Below are 19,563 nucleotides of genomic sequence, written 5' to 3'. Positions count from 1 at the left end.
TTAGTTCTGGCAATGTGTAGGCTGTTTGCATTTTGAGTGGAGTTCAAACTGGATGACAATTTGTTTGTGGAATTGTACATTACTGTTTGGACATCTAATATGGAGGAAACTGGAATTTTGTATATCTCTTTAACTGCTGATAATGGTATATTCAGAAAACCTCGTACAAATTTTCTATATGTCATATGTGTGTTTAAACACATTTATTTTGCATTTTCCTTGTTAACATTTAAAGCTCCTTGTATATTTAATGATTACAAAGTACATTCCTATTTTTTTTATTTCAAGTAAGAAGTTTGTTCAGTTTTAAATACGTGTGGTTAGTGCATTAATTATTATTAGCATAACATTATGAGCATTGGAATGGTGATCTAATAGCTGGTGGCTTTTACCTTTAGTAGAGTTACTGCTCAAGGTTTTGGCACCATAAAAATATTTAAGACCTGGCTTAATTTGAGGTTAAACAACAACTACATTCCTGATATAACAGTGTAGGTAGCTGGTGGTAACATTACCACAAAGACAAGACAATGGTGTTGGTAGAGCAGAGGTACCGTTTTCCTCTTCTTGTAAGATATTACATGCATGCTTCTCTACAAAGTACTCTTAGATGAGCTTCATTTACTGTTAGTAAGGTTGTACTGGAAGGCAAAATGCTAAGTCTGGTGTAGGTAAAATCCTGAGGAGCCAGTGAGTAAAACTCTGATTTGTAGCAGTATAGTATAAGCGCATATTTTGGTGCAGTGGGTACTGGCAATTGCTCAATACAGCAGTGCACATTTGCTATATACTGTTAGGGCTAATCACCCTTCATGTATTATTTGCTGGAAGTAGTGCAGATATAAAGTTAATCACAGAAAAATCAGCAACAGCAGCATGGATCATGAGACCATAGCCCCTGTCTGCCACATATTAAGCTGGTGGCAGGATTTGGACTACATGCCCATTCATCATGCTCAGTTTTCAGCATCACTGGAAAGTTCATTACACATGTATGCTTATGTTTAGATCTTCTTTTTCTATCATCCATGAATCATGATTTCAGAATGGATTTCCTATTACAAAAATATTTTGTTTTACATAATTGTATTTGATCATACCATAAATAAATTATGTCTATTTAGGGGATATGATTTACAGGCATTTAAGTAGTGTGTGTGTATGCGTATGTGCTGTCTGTGTGTTTGTGTGTGTTTGTGTGTGTGTGTCTGTAAGTACATTTACTTTTTAATTTCCCTTTGATCTGAAAATAGGTGCTAAAAGTGTGAGTTATTTAAAAAAATGTCACTGGCAGATACTCTTTATATCTGTATTGCACTTATATCAGAAGCTAACACTACACACATACAAATCATCTGCCAGTGTAATATATCTTTCCAGCTGGTTAAAATGTTGCTGTTGGTGTGCTAATTTCTGGAAATAATCAGATATTTGTAGTGGCTAAGTTTATTCTTTATATCTGCTTTGCACTTATATCAGAAGCTAATACTACACACATACAAATCATCTGCCAGTGTAATATATCTTTCCAGCTGGTTAAAATGTTGCTGTTGGTGTGCTAATTTCTGGAAATAATCAGATATTTGCAGTGGCTAAGTTTATTACACACTCTTTTCTGTGTTGCTGCCACACATCTTTCCTGATATAATTTATCTGAAAACAGTTTATAACTATTACATTTATTTAACTTCACTTTGACGTTTATCTCATGTGTCTGTTCAGTGTTTAATATTAATGTATACCGGTTTGCTAATAGAAGCACTCTTAAATCAGCAGTTGACATATTCTTATATAATGCTTAGGCAGTCTAGGAATTAAGCTTGTTTTTATTATAGCATGTTATATCATGAGATTAATCATTTCATTGCATTCATTACCTTGTGAGTACCTTATCAATTAATGATGAGGCTGAGGAGGTTGATACTGGGTGAAGTAGAAGAGTTAATTAGGCCTGGACTGAAAGCAAGAAGAAAAAAGCTGACTGACACACATCCAGCTAATTGTGACCCAAATCAAATGCAATTTTTTGAAAATTAAGTACACGGTTATTATTCTTTATGGTTTCTGTTTGTTCAGTCCCTATATGTTTTGTGACGAAGCATTATTCACAAGCATGTTTTACTCACTGATATTTTTCTTGTTACTCATTGGTTTTACTCACTGATATTTTGCTTGTTACTCATTGGTTTTACTCACTGATATTTTGCTTGTTACTCATTGGTTTTACTCACTGATATTTTGCTTGTTACTCATTGGTTTTAATCACTGATATTCTGCTTGTTACTCATTGTAACAATGGGTGTGGGCTTCAGACATGTTGCTTTTGTTCATTCAAACCTTGCATCATCTCAGAAGTGTGGGACACTTTTTTCTTTGTTTAATGATCACTGTTATTCTGAAACAGAGTGATCATAGAGTGAGAGAGTGAGTGAGGAGTTGCAGGGAGAAAATCCCCCTGAATTGGAGTGCAGGAGAGGCTGACCCCATCAAAAATACTTGCAGCAGTATTGACCATGTTCTTGTACCCAACATCCACTATTATTCTAGTACATTATGCATCCAAGGTTATCCAAGTGCAACTAACTCTGGGCAAAACTGCAATCCAAATTGTAGCTTGCTACAGATCCCCCACCATGCTCCAGGATTCCCACTCCTCTTTTCTTGATGTACTGGAAAATATTAGGGTTCAACCAAACACCCTAATAATGGGTGACTTCAACTACCCCACCATTAACTGGGAAAACTACTCGTGTACCAACTCCGTAGCTCACCGCTTTCTGGAATTCATAAACTCCAATGCCCTAGATCAACTTATCCACACCCCCACCAGGGGCAACAATATCCTAGACCTAGTCATTACCAACATGAGGGACCGATGTTCCACACCTGAAGTCAACTCCTCGTTGGTCCGATCCAACCATAAGCTTATCAACCTTGATATCCACACCCCCCCCCCCATTAAGGAAACCACAGTAAAATATTTCTCCAAAGCCAACTACATGGTTCTTAAGACAGAAGTGGTGAACTTCATGACACCCATGCAGATGGACAATACAGTTACAACTGCTGAAACCTACACAAACGCACTCTATAAGCACTTACATGAGTGCATGGATTGTGCTATCCCAAACAGAACCAAGACGCTATCCTCCAAAAAAGGAAGCCAATATGGTGGTCCCCTGCCATAAACAAACTGCACAACAGAAGGAAGAAACCGTTGCAAAAGAGAGTAAAATCCCATGAGTGGAGGAGCTCCCTGCTCAGCCTCAATAAGAAGCTGAGATCCCTTATAAGATCCTCCAAAGCTAGCTATGAAAATTAAATCACCACTAAATCAAAGGACAACCACAAAGCATTCTATAGCTATGTCAAGAATCTAGATGGCAACACCCAGATCTGCTCTGAGTTACAGCACAAAGGCAAGAAAATTACAGAACCAACTGATATTGCCAACATTCTGGCAGATCGGGTCAGTGCTAACTTTACCCCCCTCTCACCCCCTAAAGGGCCCATGTCTATACAGCATGAATGCAGAGTCCCTGTAATCACAACTACGCAGCTAAAAGCTGCACTCTCTAAAGCCAAAAACACATCATCCATGTGACCGGACAACATCCCAGGCTGCATTTTACATGAACTTCAGAATGAACTGGCTCCCCATTTAAGCACCATGTTCAATAATAGCCTTGCATCAGGCTTTGTGCCCACTGAATGGTGCACAGTAGCAGTTATCCCACTCCACAAAAGGGGAGCCATCACTGATCCTGGGAACTATTGACCTATTAGCCTGATGAGCCTGGTCTGCAAGGCCATGGAATGTATCATCATGGAACTCATAAACAAAGACATTGGTAACATCCAAACTCTGGATCCCACCCAGTTCAGGTGTGTGAAAGGCAGATCATGCCTCCTGAACCTGATCGACTTCTTTGAGGCAGTCACCAAAGCCGTGGATGTGGGTAAGGTGGTTCACACAGCATATCTTGACCTCGCCAAGGCTTTCAACACCATCCCCCATTCTGGAATTATAGCTAAACTCACTAAACTAGGTATAAATCCCTATGTCACAAGATGGGTTGCCAACTGGCTCACTGACAGAACCCACACTGTAAAAGTTGCAGACTCCAAATCTGACCTCAAAGCAGTGACAAGTGGAGTACCACAGGGTTCCATCCTGGGACCGCTCCTGCTTGGTATCTACTTCTCAGAAACACAGAAGGCCTCTGGCTAACGAAGTTTGCAGATGACTGCAAACTAGGAGCCATAGTCAAGTCCGCAAATGATGTGGACATCCTACAGAAGGGCCTCACTGAGACAGATGCCTGGTGTCAGTGCCATGGCCTCAAGCTCAATGCCAAAATGTGCAGTGTCATCCCCTTTGGTAAAAACTCTGTACCCATGAACTACCACATAGGCAGCAATCTACTGAACACCGAATGTGTGATAAGAGACCTTGGGACCCAGGTGGACAGTAGTCTCTCCTTTGATAGTCACATCACCACAGTAGTCAGGAAGTCCTTCTACATGGCACACCTCATCATAAAATGGTTCTCATCCAGGAAAGAAGAGGTCATTGTTCCCCTCTACTCGTCACTCATTAGACCCATTATAGAGTACAACACCCATTTTGGAATGTACCTCACAAGACATCTGCAGCAGCTGGAAAGGCCAGAGAAGTACCTCACAAAGAAGATTACTGGCCTCAAACAAATGCCCTACACTGACCGGCTCAAAAAACTCCAGCTTTGCTCCATAGCATATCGCCTACTCCAAGGTGATCTCTGCCTAACATATAAAGCTATGTCATACCCAGAGCTGTCAGACATGCTAGACCTAAAGAAATCCCAATCCCTCTGAGCTACACACTCCAGGGACCTAAACTTTGTCACCACAATAAACAGGACATGCTGGAGGGATAGATTCATGCCCCAGAGACTTCCTATACTCTGGAACAAGCTACCCATCTATGTCAAGCAAAGTTCTTCATTAGCACTCTTCAAGAAAAATCTTGATGAGTGGATGGGAAATAGGAAATACATCCCGTGGATCACTTCTGTGTCTCTGCTTGACAGTGGCACAGGAAAATAACTTTCTTGGGTGGCATAAGCTATGGAACCTTGCTGGCTAGGCTTACGTAGGCCCTTGGGCCGATAGCCTAGTACCTACCTATGAACCTATGAACCTACATGAATTTTGATTGCTTATGGTCTTAATTTATTGGGCTTTGAGCTATGGTGACTATGCTGAAAGATTTCTGCAATTTGAACAGATATAGTAGACCCCTTCTTTACATACATATTTACTGCAGACTGTCATAAATCACATTGTCTGCTTTCATACTCTCCTGCTTTCATATTATCTTACAACTAATATTGAAGCTGAAAATGTTGCCTGTTTATCCCCTGAAATAAACATAACAAAGTAATATTCAGTGACAAAAGATAATTGTATGTGTGTGTGTCCACGTGTCTGTATTTATGTATGTATGTATGTATGTGTTGGGAGTTACCCAGTTCTGGCAGTAAATAAATATTGCATTCAAAAGAAAACACCCACAGTTTTGCTTATTTCTTTACTTCACTTGCCATTGCTATTTCTTATTTAAATATACTTACAACTGAGAAGAATAAAGGGAATAATGTTATCATACCTTCAGGTAAACAAATGAGCACAAAGAACTTTATTTCTTAACTAAACCTTATTTATACTTATGGTAACCTGTCTAGTAAGATCCTTTAAGCAACCATCATTATACAACCCTCAGAATTTTTGTTAACTTTACTCAGAGAAAATCATGCAGATTTAACAAAACTTCTCTCACATATCACAACAAAGAACCCTGGTCCTTGTTTCTCTTTTTGAGACATAAAGCCTTGTTTTTCCATAACAGACCACACTCACCTTCATTCTATAGGTATATTTGGTTCTCCTGTTTACCACACCTTTCAAAGTATTTCAAAACAAAAATGCTTTGCTCATGTAAGAGTCACTTCATTTATGCAGCCAAATTTTGTCTGTAAGCATGAAGTTACAGGGACCCATGTTCTGCAGTAAAAAGTTTACAATTACCTATTGGCCACTTATATAGATAGAAAGTTAAAACCTTTCATCCACACTTATGAGACACAGTTGACTCTTTCACTGACTCTCTGAACAACTATTCCTACCCATAGCATTTATTAGGATAGGGGTGAAACATAAATAGACTGCCAGGCCTTTCTTCTGTGTCACATGCATGCATGGCTGCACACATATAGACAATTCAGAAGTCAACAATATATCTACCACATGTCTATTGAATGTGGGAGGAAATCAAAGCACCCAGAAAAATCCAACATGAAAACAAGGAGGGCATACAGATTCGGACCAGAAGGCATCCCTAGCTGAAAGCCATCCCAGACAAACTGTTACTGTGAGGCAACAGTAGTACTGCACTTGTCTTAAAACAATTTATTTTCAGCATACTTAAGTATGACCCCCCCAAACAAAACAGGTGTGTAAGTATGTCAAGAGATTATCTTTTAACTTCTGCTGGGATGGATCCATAGTGTAGGGAAAATCCTATGATTCAGTTGACCCAGCTTTGTATGACAGCCTGGACTGGGGTAAATGATAAATAATGGAGAAGAATGATTAGCCTCTGCATATTTATCTCTTAGAGGTGGGGTGAGGGGAGCTGAGAATTGCATACAGATCCTGGTGATGCATCTCTGCTGGAGACTGAAGACCTCCTGGGAATGGCTTACAAGGCAGGTGAGCTATTTAGGGGGATAGGTTGCTTGCAAAAGCAAGTGACACACACTCACCATGCTCACTGCCTATACCCCCATGGGCACTTGCAGAGATGTATGCATTCTTTCCCTCTCTCTTAAAAACGCAGCTGACTCCTAGAGTACACTTGTGGACACCCATTTCTATCCACCGAGTTTACACGACTAATGGGGAAACAGAAATTGGTTGCTGGGTCATCCTTCTGTATCACACATACGCACACTCACACATACAGATGATTTAGAGTATGTAATCCACCTACTGCAGGTATTTGGAATGTAACAGAAAACTGCATCACCCCTCAAAAACTCCTATGAACACAAGGAGGTTATGCAGAAACTGCACAGAAGGCATCACAGCAGAGGAGCTGATCAGAGAACCTTTTGTTGTGGCTTAGAAGAAACACATTAATAGAACAGAATCCTCTAAGAGCGGCTTGTATGACAAAGACACTGAACCATGACTGCAGGGACAAACAGATGGATGGCAAATAGTTGGGGCGGGGGAATGCAAAACAAATATTTTATTTTCTATACAGATCATTTTGCTATCTGGATGAAGATATTATACTAAAACATTTTCAAATTTTCATGTGTTAAAACAGATATCTACTTAAAGTGAATTCTGACTGAAAGTTAAACTATTACCAAAACAGTACTGTTGTTTTAATTCCTGGTCTCTAGTTCTAAAAGTTGCTCAAGATGTTTATTGGTATTCAGAAAACATAACTAGTTCAGTGGTACTTTGTTATCAGTGAATTACACTTCACTTGAGCTTCTAGATGTTCGCATGCATTTTGCTTTTGTCCTTGCTATCTAAAAGTCTTTTAACATAAATGTCTTTGGCTGTTAGCGTCAGTTGGATATCTGCACACTGTATATTCCTATTACATTAATACTTGATAATTTTGAAGCCCCACCACTTCACTAAACTCAATATATATTTCTACTGACAGTGCATAAACTGCTTGCTTGCTTATCTGTCACAAGTGTTTATACAGTTGATTAAACAGCCTTCCTTGTGTATCTCTGGAACCCTGACATTTGCCTGCTCTTCCAGCAATCAGTTCTTAATTCAGTATGAACTTGTGCAATGTTTCAATAAAACCAGACGACATCACAGTAGTCAACCAGTGTGATAGAAAAAACTGGCAGCTACAAAGAACACTGGTGAAGTATCATTCAGTCTCAATGAGGAAAAATCCAGATCTGGAACTTTTTTAGTTGCTTTATTAAAAACAAAAACACAGTTTAGTACCTTTGCCCTGTATGGGGTCAAACCAGGTACTTCATCAGACCTAAAACATGTTAAACCCCTTTTTATTTAAATGCCAAAGCAAGGAATCACATGACAACCACATATTTAATTAAAATCATATAGCAAATTTACTAGTTTTAATGTAGAATAATAATAATAATAAACATTGTCAATTTCATATCCACAAATAAATTAAACATATAATAAAATGTGAGCTGTTATTTATTATTTAACTGCTCTCGGTTTTAAAGCAAATTTAATTGATACCAGATCACTGAGACTTGGGAGGGATTTGCATTTAATTTTAGCTGACATAGTGGCTCTCTATATTCTAATATGGACTTCTAGTTTCCACTCCTAGGGTCAGTTGGAATTTTATCTAAAATGAGAAATAATTTTTTAAAACCTGAGCAGACTTTAGCATGTCTACATTGTGCATTTTGTCACTCCTTTTACTTATTTCTAAGTACTCATACATGCATTTTCCAACCAGTCTTTTTTGTTTTTCAGACATAGAAACCAGTGCATAAATTCAGAAGGCTAAATAAACTGTACCTGAGGTTCCACAATTATCCTTTTTTGGGTTAATTTTCTTGCTTAATACATTTTTGATTCTTACTTCTTCTCCTTCATATACATACTTGCAATGACTGATACTTCCACACTTAGTAGTTGTAATTATTATGTTTTTCTCTTTCTTGTGTCCCTTATGTATGTTTTATACATATTTTCAAAATAAGTTTTCAGTTTCATACATCTTTTAAAAGCAAATAGGGTTTTTCACTTAATACCTTACTCATTACTAAAGGCACCCATTTTTTTTTGTATAACCAATTTAACAATGTTTGCCTTATTGTTTTATTCTATTACCACAGCTTTTCCAGTCTCAAAGTATCCACCACCATATCTATAGATGTGTTTGCTCAATTTAAACTTTTTCCTAAGAGGGAAATATATTGCATTCCCCACCCTTCAGTTACTTGTTTGCTGATCTTATGCAATAATTCATCAGGATGATTTCTCTCAAGGAACATTGTCAATACCTTTTCTCTTGCAATACAAAATAGCCCATTTTTGTCTTTCATAATTAATACATCCAAAAATTACGTAATTCTGTTTGTAATTATAGGTGAAATTTAAAAATTGACTTGTGTTCTGGATATATTCTATGAACTTAAATTCTGTTCAGAATCATTCCATAGAACAAAGATATAATCCAGAAACTGTACATGCATTGTCCAATAGGTTGTATATTTAGAGCACCATACAACATTTTTTTCCAACTCCCCATGTCTAAATGGGCATTTAAGGGAGCACAAGTAACCCACAAAGGTACCCCGTGAATTTGCCACTAAAATCCCCCTTCAAAATATAAAAACAAAATACAGGTCAAAGCTAATTCCATTAGGTCAGTTAAAATACTATTTCTGTTGACTTCAAAAAGCAACATTTCATTAAGACTTGAAAACTTCAAACAGAAAGCAAATAAACCCACAACAAACTGTGATCTTCTCCAACAATGCTAGGAAACACAGAGACAAAAAATAGTGCTTTCATTCACTTTTATTAATTGTGAACTTCCTCAGAAACAATAAACTCCACCCTTTCACTTAATTTATATTCAAATTGATCACATGTTTAGTTACATCATAAATCACTTTTTTTTTAAAAAGACATGTTTTAAAACATTGTATGAATGTACATATGTACCTACTAAAAATATTTTTTTAAAAAAATAATAAATACATACATATACATAAATATTTTTTGTAAAATAAAAAAAAAAATCACTGTTTCATCATCAGAAAACATTTGATATTAATGGTTTTATTCAAACCGGGCTTAGTATCTGCCCCAAAATGAAGTTGCCACAATGATTCTTTACATTCCAACAAGGTTTTAAGAGCCCCTGTATATGGTTGTTGTCTAACATTATCTATTACAGAAAAAAGAAATTTCTTAAACGTAGGACAAACTAATGAATGCCTTGCTAAAGCATCAAATTGTTCTTTTTTCTTTATTGCTAATAAGTGTTCACTAATCCTTTTTCTTAAACTTCTTGTCATCATTCCAGTGTAATAACTTGGACATGAAAGACACTGAGCAACATATACCACCATCTCACTGTTGCATGTAAAATAATTCTTACACCAATCGTTTTTTTGTTATGCTTAAAATAAACAGATGAACAGTTGCTAATATATCTGTACTGCCTACAACTATTACAAGCATAGGTCCCTTTTGTTCTAATAAACCCACCTTCATTCTCACTCTTTGTATTAGTTCCACTTTCCAATAAACTTCTGATGTTACAAGTTTTTTTGAAAATAAAATTATGGTGCTTGCCTATTGTTTTGGTAAGATCCTGATTTCCTAGCAATATTTTCCAATTATCCACTATAATATTTCTTATACGCCAGATCTCGTTAGTGATGGGTAAAATAAAAGCCGTGGTAAATTTACTACCAGCCTTATCGAAAGCTTGAAAGTCAGATCCATTATTTTGACCTGCCAAAATTGGACATACAATACCCCTTCTTAACAATAATACCTCATTCTCAATAGATTTTAGCCATAAACTATCATAACCTCTAGTCTCAAAAAATGATCTCAAAATTACAATTTCTCTCAAAAAAGTTGTATCTAGAGACATAAGTCTACTAAGCCTTATCAGCTGTCCCTTAACAACTCCTTTTTTCATATGAAGAGGATGAAGAGATTCCTTATGTAAATATTGATTAATGAATATTGATTTTCTATAGATGTTGCTAATAAATTTCTGTGACTTAAAGTCATTGGTTAAATTGATGTCCAAAAAATTCAAATCTTGCCCATAACCACTCATAGTGAACTTTAAAAATTCGGTTGTGTTGTTCAAATATAACAAAAACTCACCAAAATCTTGAATGGTACATTTTCAAAGGAAAAACAAATCGTCAATGTATCGATGATAGACCAAAATGTTTTTTTCAAAGATACTATTGACAATAAATTTGTTTTCCCAATTAGCCATCACTAGATTAGCAAATGCCGGGGTCGCTCTTGCCCTCATGGCTACCCCGGATGTCTGCTTGTACAACCGATTGTTGAACTTAAAAATGCTGTCTATTACAAGCTCCATAATGGTATACACTGTATTAATTTTGGTACTTCCTAGTTCACTATTAGTGGTTAAGTATTCTTTAAGGTATTCAATACCTATTTCTTGTTCTATACAAGTATAAAGAGAAGCAACATCCAGAGAAGCAAATCAAAATGACTCATTTTCAGGTTTTAAATCTCTTAACAGCTCCAAAAGGTGCCAAGAGTCTTTTAAATAAAACCTAGAAGCTTGCATAATGAGATTCAAGGTATAATCTAACCATATAGAAAGTGTTTCTGTTTTAGACCTTGCCGCAGATATAATGGGTCTAAAGGGGGGATTTATACTATTTTTCTGAATTTTTGGAATCCCAAAAAATACTGCCATACTTGGATGCTCAACCTGTAAATATTTATAGCTGTCATAATCTAGTTCCCCCCTGGCAAAACAAATCAAAAAGACATGTGTCCAGCCTTAGGTAATACCTTTTTATAACAGCAACATGCACTATTTTGTATGTAGTTTCACCCTTCAACATGTCTTCTGTGGATTTGTTATAATCACACTGATCCATAATTATAATCTTACCCCTTTTACCCACCTTCATGACCCTTAATTGCTTATTCATATGTAATGCCTGCAGTGCCTGGGCTTCCAAATCACTTAAATTACCAATACTTTTGTCAGGTGTAATATTCCTAAATCCTGTCTCACACATATGTTGAAAAACTTGAAGTGTTCCTAATAAAGGTGGATTATATGTACTTGCTTTTTTAGGACCCAGAGTTTGTCTATCACAGTTGACATCTTGCATAATGTATTTTAAATTAAGCTTCCTTAAAGTCAGCCTAAAATCCACAATTAATTTTGCAAGATTCATGGAATTTCCAGGAATGAAAGAAAAGCCCTTCTTTAAAAGATCAACAAAAGAATGGGGTAACGGTACTTTGGAAAGGTTTAAAATTTCTATGTTGTAAAATGAATGGTCAGGAACAACTACCATTTATTTCTGGTCCTGCCCCTTCCCTTTCCCTTGTTCTGTACAACTTTGGACCACGTAGGTTCCTGTTTGTTCCTCTGTTGGTCCACCAAAAAAGGACCACCATTCCTGGAACAACCAGCCCCTTCTATAACACACACATTGTTACTTTGGTTAGAGTATTGAGTTTCATGCATAGAGACATTATCACCATTCATAACATTCTGATTGTTGTCTACATTAATAACTTCACTAGTGTTATTGTTATTTATTGGAACATTATAATTTGAACACTGATTTGAATTGTTCCCATTAACTGTTGTTTTTACAACATTTACAGCATTTGAAGCAACATACTGATTGGATGGTTCTCCACAGTCTTTAACATTGTAAGCAGTCTTATTCACATAAGCAACAATGTCATGCCATAATTTCCTTTGTTTTCTTGCTGCTATTATAGACCTATGTCTGTCAGCCATGATGACAGTGCCACAATGCAAATTGTCAAATTAAGGAAAGCAACAAATTTTTTGATTTGTTCATTTAACGTACTCATATTGCTTTTAACTTCTTCCAACTGTTTAAAGTAATGTTCCACTAAAGTACGCATTAAATTAATGCCAAAGTCATTAAATAAGTCAACAAGTCTGTAATACAAATTGTCCCCATACGAAATGCAATTTGGAAATTTGTTTGTCCTCAGGCCTTGAGGAACGCATTTACATTTGACACATTCTGTTAAATAACAAATTTCAATGTCTAACGTAACGTATTTCAAAGTTAACTTCTCAAAGTCAAAAATTCCTTTTTTACAAGTGTTTGTTCAACAACTGAATTAGAAACATTATCTGTACTTACAACATGTTTTCAGCTGGTTCTATATCCCCAAATGGATTCTTTCCTGCCTATATGATATGTTCTAAAATGCCACTTGAAACAACCATACTTTCCCTTGGCTGAGTTCCAGTGACCTCAGAAACGTCAGTGTGGTTGGAAGTAGTTGGAGCATGCCTAGTCGTGTTGGATACGTGATTCGAAACAACATTACCCCCAGCTTTCTGTCCAAATCCTTGTTGAATAGCTTTGGTGATAACATTAGTTATCTTGTCAGAAAATTAGGTAAAATCCTCTGGTATTGAATAGGTGGAGAGACTGGTAAGCATGTTCTGTGAAGTGCTTTCTCCAGCCATGATGAAAAAAAAAACACACTCCAAATAACAGTACTGAAAACTTCAATCGGAAAACAAATAAACCCACAACAAACTGTGATCTTCTCAAACAATGCTAGGAAACACGGACACGAAAACTAGCGCTTTCATTCACTTTTATTAATTGTGAACTTCCTCAGAAACAATAAACTCCACCCTTTCACTTAATTTATACTCAAATTGATCACATGTTTAGTTATATAATAAATCACTTTTTTTTAAAAAGACGTGTTTTAAAACATTGTATGAATGCACATATGTACCTACTAAAAAATCACTTTTTAAAAAGATAATAAATACATATACATACATATTTTTTGTAAAATAAAATAAAAAAAAAATCACTGTTTCATCATCAGAAAACATTTGATATTAATGGTTTCATTCAAACCGGGCTTAGTATCTGCCCCAAAATGAAGTTGCCACAATGATTCTTTACATTCCAATAAGGTTTTAAGATCCCCCGTATATGGTTGTTGTCTAACATTATCTATTACAGAAAAAACAAATTTCTTAAAAGTAGGACAAACTAATGAATGCCTTGCTAGAGCATTGGTTTACACCTACTGGTGTAAGAATTATTTTATATGTAACAGTGAGATGGTGGTATATGTTGCTCAGTGTCTTTCATGTCCAAGTTATTACATTGGAATGACGACAAGAAGTTTAAGAAAAAGGATTAGTGAACACTTATTAGCAATAAAGAAAAAAGAACAATTTAATGCTCTAGCAAGGCATTCATTAGTTTGTCCTACTTTTAAGAAATTAGTTTTTTCTGTAATAGATAATGTTAGACAACAACCATATACAGGGGATCTTAAAACCTTATTGGAATGTAAAGAATCATTGTGGCAACTTCATTTTGGGGAAGATGCTAAGCCTGGTTTGAATGAAACCATTAATATCAAATGTTTTCTGATGATGAAACAGTGATTTTTTTTATTTTACAAAAAATATGTATGTATTTATTATTTTTTTAAAAAATGATTTTTTTTAGTAGGTACATATGTACATTCATACAATGTTTTAAAACATGACTTTTTAAAAAAAGTGATTTATGATGTAACTAAACATGGGATCAATTTGACTATAAATTAAGTGAAAGGGTGGAGTTTGTTGTTTCTGAGGAAGTTCACAATTAATAAAAGTGAATGAAAGCGCTAGTTTTCATGTCTGTGTTTCCTAGCATTGTTGGAGAAGATCACAGTTTGTTGTGGATTTCATTAAGGCTTCTCTGAATAGCTCTAGACTCTCTTTTTGACACATATATTAAATAAATCAAAAACATGAATGCTAACAAAACTAATGGACTTCATCTCTCTTTTTGAAAATCAAACTATTCTAAAAAAATCCCCATAGTCTTTTAATAAGTATAAACATTTATCATATACAGTGGATATAAAAAGTGTATGCACCCCTGAAAAAATGCCAGGTTTTTGTGATATAAAAAAATGAGACCACAATAAATCATTTCAACACTTTTCCCACATTTAATGTGACCTATAACCTGTCCAATTCAATTGAAACTCAAACAAATCTTTTAGGGTAAAATATAAAAAATAAAAAAGTACAATAAGCTGGTCGCATAAGTGCGCACTCCCTTAAGCTAATACTTTGTTGTAGCCCCATAAATGGGGGACACAATAAATTCCCCTTTTAGAAAAAATGAAATAGAACAAGCATGTCTATAGGTATGAGGGTGAATACTTTGGGAGTGAAAAATGCTATGGTAATAGAATACAACAATAAGGCAAACATGATTAAATCAAATTTATAAAAAATTGGGGTGCCTTTTGTAATAAGAATATGAGTAAAGTTTTATTGGAAAAAACCCTATTTGTTTTAAAAGAGATTTAAACCTGAAAAATATTTTGAAAAAGATCCGTAAAACCTGCTCAAGGGACACAGGAGAGAGAAAGAATAATAATTAGAACTATTAAGTATAGAATTAGCAATCAATCAAGTATATTTATCAAGGGGAATAAATATGAATGAATAATGTGTTCAATATGAAAATTAACCCTGAAAAAGGGTAATTGTTGCACCTCAGGTAGTTTATTTGTACATCGTGCAATGATTTCTATGTGGGAAAAACAAAAAAGTGATTTAGAAAATGCATATATGAGTACTGCAATGATATAAGTAAAAGGAATAACAAAATGCATAGTGCAGACATGCTCAAGTTTGTCCAGCTTATTTATATATATATATATATATATATATATATATATATATATATATATATATATATATATATATATATCTAAACACACACACACACACACACACACACACACACACACACACATATATATATATATATATATATATATATATATATATATATATATATAAAATTCAACTGATCCTTGGGGAGAAAACTGGGAGTCCAAATTAGAATATAGAGAGCTGCTGTGGCAGCTAAAATTAAATGTAGCATCCTGCCAGGACTCAAGGATTAGGTGTAGCTTAATTGTGTTTTGAAACTGAGAGCAGCTAAATTATAAACGAGTTCATGGTTTATTATATGTTTAATCTGTGGATATGAAACTGACAATTTTTTGTATTTCTTTACATTTAGAAATATTACTTAGTATTTTAATATGTTTAAGGAAATATGTTCTTGTCATCTGATTCAGTATTTTAATATTTAAATAAGGAGGGGTGTAAAATGATTTAGTTCTGTTGAAGTCCCAGGGCTTGACCCCATATGAAATGAAAGCACTTAAAATTTATTTTTGTTTTTAATAAATCAACTAAAAAAGTTCCTGATCTGGATTTTTCCTCATTGAGACTGAATGATACTGCAATAGTGTTTTGTGGTTACCTATGCAATGTTCCATTTTTATACCATTGTAGGAGTAGCTTCTTAAACAGGACTGTACTTTATTCTTAGACTTTTGCAGCTTTGTTACCTCATCATTAATTGGTAGGGAATATTCCATGAATTCCTCTGTCACTAAACTTCTTAACATGCTAATTCTGTGAAAACAGGAATTATAAACACTAATGAAAGCTGAATGGAATTACTTGATTTTTCAGAGTAAAATTCACAAAGAAATTATTCACATTTCTTGCTCTTTTCCTCATATAGAGTTGTCATTGCTTTTATATATCACCTGCTGGTGAGTTGTTGTATTTAACAGTACTCAGTGATTGCCTGTGTTCTCAGACATCAGAAGAAGCAAGTATTTTCAAGTAATGGCTAAGGGGAACAAGTGAATGCTCCTCCATGTTTACTGTTTGCCTGCTTATTTGGGATCTGATGCCATTTCTTCTTCTGATCTTCAGACAGTTGATCTAGATAATTTGCCCTCTTGGAGACAAACAATACTGAATCATTCAGACTAAAAAAGTAGAGTGGTATTCACTTTCCAGTATAAGTCAATGCACCATCACTTCAGTTAATTAAGTGCAAATTGCATACCTTTAATTCTCTGAGGTAGATTTTTGACATAAGGATAAATGATACTTAAATGGAGTACTGGGCTGTTGTAGTAATGTTTGCCATTTCTTCTTTTCAACACTTCAACTGTGATTTTATTTTTAAGTGCTGCTCATTTCATTACTGTGTTTTGGTGATTACATGCGTTACTGTAAAGTAAAGAGTCATTTGCCTCCCAGAATTGGTTTGTGGAAAGGATCATGGACTTGTGGAATATAATTAAAGTCAGAAAGTATTTATAGCTTGAAAATTGAATACCTTTTCTGGGAAAAATAATACAGAGTGCTGTGATGGACCAGACAGTATCATGTTTCTTATAGCCCCTGACTGAAAATTAATGTTATGTCTGTATGTATTGTTGTAGGTAAAGGTAATAAATTTTGTGGATCCAAACTGAGACAGTAAAGCTTGTCAAGTACAGTATATGGAATGCACCTGGTCTTATTAATTATAATTAGTATTTATAACACTGTTTTACTGATGTCACATGCTGAAGTAAGTTGCTGAACTAGTATGAATTAAATAAAAGATACATTTACTTGTTGAGTAGATTACATGGGGAGGGCATTAAGTGTCTACAGTGGAACAACAATAGAGGATGAGAAGAAGATCAAATACTGCTAGAAGGCCAGCAGAAACACAGTAACATATTTATTAAATAATGTGAGTATTAGTTTTGAGGAGTTTTTAAAGCTCTGGTTTAGTTGGGTGACAGAGTGTTGCAGGAAGATATTTCCATTACCTGAGGACAGGATGTCTCACAATACTCTCTTCTCCAGTTTAATTTTCAGCTGGCATGCCTTCTGTGTAAAGATTGCACATTCTCTGGCTGTCTGCATTGTTTTTTTTTTTTTTGGTGTTCTGGTTTCCTCCAATAGTTCAAAGATGTACAATAGGTGACTTGTCAGCACTCTGTGTTGACTGTAAGTGCATCGGTTGTGAGTGTGTATGTGCTTGCATTCTGATGGGCTGACAGCCTGTTCAGGATTAGTTTCACTGCCTTGTACCCACTGAGTGCTTGTACAAGCTCTGAGTCCCCCAGAACTTTGGACTGGATTACACTGGCAATCAGAAAATGAACAAATTAATGAATTAACGAGTAAATGAATTAGTGAGTGAATGAATTAATGAATAATATGAATGAATGAATAAATTAATTACTTCATTCATTCATTCATAATATGAATTAATGAATCGATTATGAATATTGTGAATTAATAAATGAATTAATTAATTAATGATTGGTGTGCATGAATGCATAAATAAATAATGTAGGCTGTGTTCCCAGAAGCTTTGCGTGGCTGTGGCACTTGAAGTTTTTGCTCACCTAAATATCTTAAGATGTTTTGGAGACCAATAGGATGTCATAGTATCACTTTATTCAGTTCTTATCAGAACCATCATTGAGTATAATGCCCCCTTTGGCATGTACCCGACCAGACATTTGTGACAGTTGGAATGCCCACAAAATGTTCCTTACCAGGAGAATCCAGGATATAAACATGTTGCCCTATATGGAACACTTTAAAGCCTTATCTCTATACTGTGTATCCTACAGGTTATTGAGAAGCAGTCTATATCTGGCATATAAGACATTCTTGGATCCTGCTCTGATGGACTCTTTGCAGATCCAGAAGACAAACAGCATCAGAACCACTAGATCCAAGAATTTAAATGTTGATTTTGACATAAATAAGACATCTTGGTGAGACAGATATTTGACTTGGAGGATTGCCATGCTCCGGAACGTTCTTCCCATTATGTGAAACACATTCTATCCCTAACCATATTTAAGCATAACCTTGACTAATGGGTGGAAAATTGGAAATTCACCATGGATTTGTTCTTCATGTTTCTTATAGACAGAGGCAGGCAGTAATGCTCAAACTAACACCCCCCACATAACCTCTAGAAACGTCCTAACTAAAATGCCCTCTCCTAATAAATGCCCATGATACCTAGGGACACAACTAGGTTAGACTGCACCACTAGGCTTATAAACACCCTGGTGTTTTTTAGCCTAGTATATATCTATGAAAATATAATAGAAGTTACATATTTTTGTTTTCATAGACTGCATCTAGTATGTTAAGAAAAATATCAATTACAACTGTGATACTGACAAATTAGAGCAAATGTTGATGAGTATAGTTTTAGATGGACTACTTGTTCTGTTATCTGATTATTTAACATTTCTCTTAGTGCCTTTTGAGTCGTCATGACTATGACAAACTGGCCTAGTGACTACAGAGCAGAGACACTTCTACCTAATAAGTATAGCAACATCACATCTCTGTGTCAATCCACTTATCTTTGCTAAACGTGATAGAGACTGACTTCTGAAGGGCATTATAGGTTCATAGGTTCATAGGTTTGTACTAGGCTATCAGCCCTAGGGCCTATATAAGCCTAGCCATAACAATTCCCTGGCTATTTCTTCTCACACTATTTACTTCCCTGGACCCCTGTCTAGCAGGGCAACTGACATGATCCCCGGGGTGAATTTCCTTTCTCCCATCCAATCATCAATGTTCCTTTTGAAGAGGGCCAGAGAGGCACTCTGCTTGACATGTATGGGCAATCTATTCCAGAGTCTGGGGAGTCTCTGAGTCAGGAACCTATCCCTCCAGCATGTTTTGTTTATTGTGATGACAAGGTTTAGATCCCTGGAGTGTGTGGCTCTGAGTGATTGGGATTTCTTTAAGTGTAGCATGTCCAGCAGCTCTGGGTTTGACATGGCCTTGTATGTTAAGCAGAGATCGCCTCTGAGTAGACGATATGCGACAGAGTATAGCTGGAGTTTTTTAAGGTGGTCAGCATA

This window comes from Protopterus annectens, chromosome 1.part0 (genome assembly GCF_019279795.1).
Source record: "Protopterus annectens isolate FY-2018-M chromosome 1.part0, PAN1.0, whole genome shotgun sequence".
Lineage (NCBI taxonomy): Eukaryota > Metazoa > Chordata > Ceratodontiformes > Protopteridae > Protopterus > Protopterus annectens.
This window is presented reverse-complemented; position numbering follows the sequence as displayed.